The sequence below is a fragment of the Jaculus jaculus genome, chromosome 19 (assembly GCF_020740685.1).
Source record: "Jaculus jaculus isolate mJacJac1 chromosome 19, mJacJac1.mat.Y.cur, whole genome shotgun sequence".
NCBI classification, from domain to species: Eukaryota; Metazoa; Chordata; class Mammalia; order Rodentia; family Dipodidae; genus Jaculus; species Jaculus jaculus.
The window spans coordinates 9,318,318-9,326,432 of NC_059120.1; positions in this window are offsets into that span (position 1 = coordinate 9,318,318).

Here is an 8,115-nt window from a genome sequence, read left to right on the forward strand (position 1 = left end):
GCCTGGGCAATGATGAGACACTACTTCCCAAAACCAAAAAAAAAAAAAAAAAAAAAAAAAAAGGTGGGGGAAGAGGGAGAGGTGGAGCAAAAGAAAAAGAGAAAGAGAGAACTCCTACCAGCATCGATCTTTTACTGGTTTCTGCCTGCTCAGACAATGTCACCAGCTAGCTGCCTCACATTCCTGCCTCTCTACTGAGAGCAGGTCTTGTCTCCACACCTCCCTTGCCAGACTGTATCCTCGAACTGTGAGTAAATTTTACTCAGCCTGCCTCCTTCTTTCCCTCCTTTTCTTCCTGTTTTCCTTTCTTCCTTAAATTGCTTTCCTTATGAATTTGATCACATTGTGGAATCCCAGTATCCAAATTTTAATAATATTTTCAACTATATTAATGATAAACTGATATAATTTCTTATTCTATTAATCAAAAAAGTGTTCTATATTTTGAATCAAGACACCGTGGTTAATGCAAATATGATTTTTACATAAGTAAAGCCATACATTTATTTCTATTTGTATTTTCTGATTTCCAAGTTGGTATTAAAACAAATCCACAGCAGGCTGGAGGGATGGCTTAGTGGTTAAGCTCTTACCTGTGAAGCTTAAGGACCCTGGTTCAAGGCTTGATTCCCCAGAACCCAAGTTAGCCAGATGCATAAGGGGGCGCACACATCTGTAGTTCATTTGCAGTGGCTGGAGGCCCTGGTGTGCCCACTCTTTCTCTCTCTCTGTCTCTTTCTGTCTATCTGTTGCTCTCAAATACATAAATAAAAGAAAAAAACAAAATTAAAATAAAAACGCAAATCCACAGGAATGAAATATTTCAAATCAGTGAAGTTACACTAGCTTCTCATGGTACTGATTAGCCAAACTGCGTTTCTATTTGAAACATGTTTGATTAGACTGTGGATAGGTGAGCATTCGTATGTTTCTAATACTTGCAAATGCTAATCTGGGAACTTTCAATGTGGTGTAACTTTCAGTGAAAGAACAGGAGGCAGACACGTTCAGGCTTAGCTGTAAAGAGGAAGTGGCCTTGATTTCCAGAGGTATGATTTGGTCTCAGTTAGTAAAGCGCTTGGCACACACATAAGTGTGGCAACTTATGTCTGCAGTACCAGCATTAGGGAGGCAGAGTCAGGAGAAACCATGGAACTCATGGCCTAACTATTTGTCGCAGTCGGGTTCTCATTGCTGGTAGAAACCACCCAACCAAGAGCAGCTTCTGGTCTCAATATATCATACACAGTTTAGCCTGGTGAATTTATTTTCCCATCATATCAAGTCATATGGATGTTGCACTTATCTTTTTATTCATAGATATTTGTCCAGGCCTTCATATCTTCAATTGTAAGTCTCTACACTGAGGTATGAAGTATTTTCCTTTTTCTTCATAACTTCCTGAAACATTTATTTATTATAGCTAAATCCAGACTAATAAAGATTAGATAGCTAATAAATAATAAGGAAAAAAAAACATTTAAATTAGGCAGTATTTATAGATTAATAGATTCAAGTATTGCTTAGGACTACTTGCAATTTATGACAGTAGAGGTAAAAATGTCATTATTTATAATAGCAAAGTTATTTGACCCTAAGGATAAGTTCATTTAAGATAATGGGTGCAGTTATAACTCAACAGAAAATTTTTATGGCCTTGAAAAATTGCCCATTTCTCAGTTCAACTGTGGGAAAGAATTGGATGCTTATGAGATCATTAATAATGATGATATAGAAGTGTCTCAATTACAACAAAGCAAACATTGATCCAGCTCATGCTTACAATAACTATGTTTTAGTTACTTCATTATAGACTTTTATGTAATACATAAAGACTTAATATATTGCCCAGGAACTTCATTATCAGCTAAGTGCCTATTATGCATATGGAGAGAACATTCCTCATAAAACCTGACTTCAATTTACCTTTATTATTTTGGCGTTGATAGGAGCAAATTTTACAAATGTACCCTGAACTCTGGGCATAGAATGAACACAAATGGTACAAATGGTGACATTTTAATATTGAATCTATCATATTGTAATTATTCTGCTTTATTTTCAGGTATTCATGCTGAACATTAATAGTGGCCTATTTGTACTTGACCAGTAATATGAAAAGGAAAACATATCAACCAATTACTTTAACATCTCAATATTTCCAAAATATATATATATATATATATATATATATATATATATATATATATATATATAAGAGCTCAAAGTTTTAAAGGTTGACTTGTTAGCTGGGCATGGTGGTGCCCGCTTTTAATTCCAGCACTTGGGAGGCAGAGGTAGGAGGATTGCGGAGAGTTCGAGGCCACCCTGAGACTACATAGTGAATTCCAGATCAGCCTGAGCCAGAGTGAGACCCTACCTTGAAAAACAAAAACAAAACAAAACAAAAAACAAATAAAAAAAAGATTGACTTGTTATCTAGTTATGTCAATTAACATTATTTATTTCAATTTGAGGTTTATGATGTACCTAAAATTTCTACTTTCTTGTTGTTTGTAGGTCTCCTCATGAGCAAAGTATCTCATTCAATGGCTCTTGAAACCATCCAAATTCACTCACAGAAATAAACTTGTGCTCAGTGTACATGGGTGAAAATTCAACCCTGGAGTCAGTTATTACTGAAGTCACGAAAATGTAGTTCTAACCTGGGGAACTTTTAAATATTATTGGGAAATTCACATAAGCAAGTTAGAAAAAGTGGGTGGGAATGACCTGTATCTGGCCGATCCAAGTCTGGCAACATGTGTGTGACACCTCATTCTATCTCGATTCAGCCTCATAACTTTTGGCAAGTTCCTTATACTTTCCAAGACTCATTTTCTATATTGTAAAAAGGATCTGTTGGTAATTCAGACTTGAGGTTTATCTCAAGAAGTAAATGAAAAATCTATATAAGTCTTGATTGCTGCCTCAGAGTGCTATTATTTCAGACTAGACAATATAGGATGAGGTAGGTGATTTGGGATTCAAAGGAAAGAGGTTGGTCTCCGAATATAAGTTGTATGAGGAGCTGCCTGCAGAGGTAAGTGTATTATGATTCAGTGCAGTGGATGAAGACAATAGTGGATAGAGTCACGGGCGAGACAGGACTGAGGCTGAAAGTCATAATTCTTACATATGGCGAAAAAGTGTAAGAAATTTAAAATTCTTCGTCTTGGATGTTTAGATTTATAGGGTTTAGCAAAAATGGAGAACTATTTTCTATGTATATACTGTTCATATCTATAAACCCCATAAAAGAGACACATAATTATATGTAATTTATGCTTCATAGCATGAATTTCATTTTATAGTTAAATGACCTGATTTTAAGATTATGAAATTATCAATTTCATTTTATAGTTAAATGACCTGATTTTAAGATTATGAAATTATGAGTTTTATACAATTTCTATTTCTTGTGCATCCACCTTTCTTTGCACACACAAAATCTTGTGTCTCTCTATATATATATACATATATATGTATATATATATATGTATATATATATATACACACACACACACACACATATATATATATATATATGCACATACATACGTACATGATATAACAGATAATTAGTTATAAAGAAAAATTTTATATAATTCATTCATATACATTATATGTACATTTATATAACTATGATTATAATATTTGTATATACAAATAACAAGTTCCAGATGACAAAATACATTTCAGGAGTAAGTCTAACTTATTAAGAAAAGAAGATAAATAATTTGGACAAATTAATTTCACCTGCAGATGGTAGACTGAATATTTTCATCTAGTCTTTGTTAATTATCCACTTAAAAGTTCAGCTGAGATATTTTGAAATTCTTCCAATTTTGCTTTTTACTGAATTTTGAATAGTAGCAATATGTCAAAAGGTAAACTTTCAGATATGGAAACCTGTGCCTACAGTCTGCAATGGCTCCTCTTTTTTCCCTATGGCAATTGCCCATCATGCAGACAGACCCACCTCCCATAGACATCACTTTCTGTGCAAAACCATCTCCTCTGGCTCTGTGGTTTTAACTAAACCTATTAGATGATGACTGTCATTTCCATTGGGTTAGCCTTTAATAGGAAAACATTTTACTATTTTTTTATATAGTACTTGGTGATTTTATTAGTAAAAAGAAAAAGGCAACAGCAGAAAACAGTTGAATCGTATTTGTTCCATCCATGAAATTCTACTAGGTTGTTTAAGGTACAGAGATTTTGCATTCTAAGCACATATGAGTATATGAATAAAAAAAATAAATAAAGGCTCAGGAGATGGCTCATCAGTGAAAGGTGCTTGCTTGCAAAGCCTACTGGCCTGGGGTTCTACCAGTACCCACTTAAAACCAGATACACAGAGTGGTGCTTACATATGAACTTCGTTTACATGGCAGAAGGCCCAGGCGTGATTATGCTAGCTCTTGCTCTTTCTCCCTTTCTCTCAAACAGGTTAACAAATAAAATACTTAAAATAAGATAAAATAAATGAATTAATTAAATATTTAATAATGTATAAAATAATGTATAAGCAAGGAATTTTTCCTGTTGTTCTTTTATAGTTTTATTGGCTCACATTTTTTTTTTTTCTCTTAGGTCACACAGGGCACAACTTTATGTGGCTTTTATTTTGCTTTTATTGTAATTTATGCCATTAACTACTTTTACATTGTTAAAAATAATGTCCTGTAAGCAAGTTCTTATAATAACAATTTTTAAATTTTAAATGAATTTTTGATTTATTATGTTTTAGCAAGGTAGGTATGCTATTCAAATTACTGTCCTTTCTCCAGGGGGAAATTTTATCAACATACTTTTGTCAATATTATTTCAGACGTTGCCTTTATTATGCACTAACCTTTGATATTTATCTTGGCCTTTAACTAACTTTTCATCATTTTCCATTTATATGTGTGTCTATTCATTCTCTCTAGCTTGTGTCTTGCCAATGATATTGTATGTTGTTTTCAGACGAGAACAGGGTTAGTTTTGTCTATCATATTAGTCTTTTGTTTTGGATGTTGCTGGCTATTTTGCTTGCAAATTATTCATCAAAAAATTGCAATTGCTCTGTGGCTTTTAATAAAAGTACTTTTTTGGTAAAATAAAGCTAAAGTTAGAGCTTCACTTTGGGAGTGTTCAAATCTTTATAACATGAAGTCTTTTCATACTACAACATGTTAAGTCTTACTCATTTGCTTTTTATTTTGTATAATTTTAAATTGAATACTGATTTCTAGTTTCTTCCAAATAGCTTTTACATATTTATTATTAAAGGTGAATGTAAACATTACATTTTTCTTGTGGAAATTATATAAGAACTCTTTTAAAACATGCCTCTTCACCATTTATTGTCTGTGACTATGTTGAGAATAACTGTTTACATGTTTGGCTTTACTCTCATATTCATTTTTATAATTTATTATAATTCATGATGGAAGCCATATATTAGCTATTAATTAAACTTGAAATATAGAAAATAACACAATGTATGCTTGTAGAAGTAAACAATAAAATTTAAATCGTGAGGATAGACTCAAAAAGAATTAACATCTTTTGATGAATTAGAAATGTATCAACTATAAGTAACAATAAAAAATAGTTTTAATAAACAAAGCAGATGTGCACTTATTTTTTGCTGCAAATATGCACAGTGATTTGGCCTTTATTTCCAATTACCTAACTTGTAAAAGTTGAGTGATAAATTTAGTTTATTTGATTGACTTAGAGTCAATTGTTTCACAAAATCTATTTGGTTACATTTTTCAATATTAAAACTGACTGTAGGTACTAAAGATATACTTATTTCATATCCTTTTCTTGAAAATGGGTCAAATATGATGAAAGTCTAGATTTATAAGCATGCATTTAAGATGAAAATTAGATTTCAAATTTTAGAAGAAGTATTTCACAGCTTACGTGTTGCCACTGAAAAATGTCTCATGTGTTCTACCCTCAGTACACGTATGAATGCATCCTGTAAACAGTGTGAAAATAAAACACATGCCACAATCTAGTGAATGATTGAAAGAGAGAGTTAGATTATAAGAACACTGGTGTAAGATATGTATTCACATAAAAATTTCTTGTAAGGTGTGGCTCTAAGCCCAGTTGCTTTTTACTAATGACACTGGGAAAATAGCATGTGAGGAATGTACAGACTTTAGTCAACCCAAGAGCTAGGATGATATTTGCTCTTGGCATTTAAATCCATGTGAACTATCCTCAGAATAGAATATCATCAGTATTGAAATTAAAGTTAGACAGTGCATAGTCCCAACTTCCAATCAGCATACCCCAGATTCTGTTCCATTTGTAAAATCTTCTTTTATTTTTTCATATAATGTTCTATATCTTATTTGTGCCAAATTTTTAAAACGAGAATGAGTCCATTCTAAAATTGGAATAATGCTCCCTTCTTTTAGCTTTATATCCATAAAATTATAAACAAACTAATACTTTGACTGGATGCAAAGCCCTATGCTTTGATAATTCAGTACATATTAATTGAGCACTTAAAATGAGCTGTCCATGATGAAGCATAGAAAAAAAATAGTTATAGAATGTGAAAGACCTATATAGTGAAAACATAAAAATACTCAAGCAGGAAATGTAGGAGGACTTGAGAAGATGGAATATCCCCCATGCTCCTGGATATGTATAATTAATAGTGTGAAAATGACAATTCTACAAAAAACAATATATAGATTTAATGCACTACCAATAAAAATTCCAGTATTATTCTTCAGAGAGATGGAAAAATGTCAAAATTTGTATTGAATGGCAGCAGGCCTCTGATATCTAAACACATCCTAAGCAAAAGAAGAATCTCTTGAGGTATCACCTTACCCAATCTAAAGCTATAGTACTAAGCTATAGTAACAAGAAAGGATGGTACTGGCATAAAGACAGACATATAAACCAGTGGAACAGAGTTGAAGACCAAGTTTTAGGACAAGTAGTATAGCTACTTGATCTTTGACAAAGGTACCGGTGATGTAAACTGGAGATAAGAGCACATCTTCAACAAATGCTGCTGGACACATTGTATGACCATATGTAGAAAAATGAAAATATAACCACACTTCTCACCATAATAAATTAGAAAAGGCTTGTTATAGCATTCAAAGATATCCATGACATGATCCTTAAATATCAAGAGTAGGTTGAGAAACCTAACAAAGTAATTCTATTTAGTTTGAACTGAATCTAATATTATGCAGACATAAGAGTTTAGTAACACCTCAATGAAAACAATACACACTAGATATTAAGGCTGTTTTCTTATTTTTCAAATGACATTAGAATATGATTTTAAGTGCTAATTGTCCAGTTTTTAATATGCACCCTATTTATTTAGCTAAATATTGATTTAAAGGTGGAAATAAAGATTAATACTCCATAAAATCATACTTATTGCTTATCTTGGAATATTTTTTAATACTCTTGAAAAACAAATGACCTTTCATGCATTGTGTCTCTCAATTTGTAACAAAAAAGAAATATGCTCCATCATAGTCATAATATACATTCTGAGATGAGACCTTTTTCACATGTGATAGTCACTTTCCATTTAATATTTTGCTTATATTTTACACCCTATTCATTGTGAAATTTATTTCCCTTTTATGTCTTAGCTTTGTTTATTTGAGAAAGAGAGACAGAGTGGGTATACCAGGTCTCTAGCCACTGAAAACAAATTCCAAATGCATGTACCACCTTGTGCATCTGGCTTACATGGATTCTATGGAATTGAACCTGGGTCCTTAGGATTTGCAGGGAAGCACCTTAGCCACTAAGCAATCTCTCCAGCCCAAAGTTATTTCTTTAATTAACCAAGTATCATTATACTTATAAATATTGGAAGTTCTGAACTATAATATTTTAGGATAGGTCTTACAAAATCAAAATTATCTAAAACAAAGTTTTTGTTTTTAAAATTTCAATTATCTTTTGGAACTAGTATAGTATTTTAAATTATCTGATTGAGATATAATGACAATATAACAAGATTTAATATTCATGTGCTTCCTCAGGCAGAAAAGTTTACTAGCTTTCAGAATATATTCAATAAGTCTCCTGAAATTACAATATTTTGTTATGTTTTTAAGA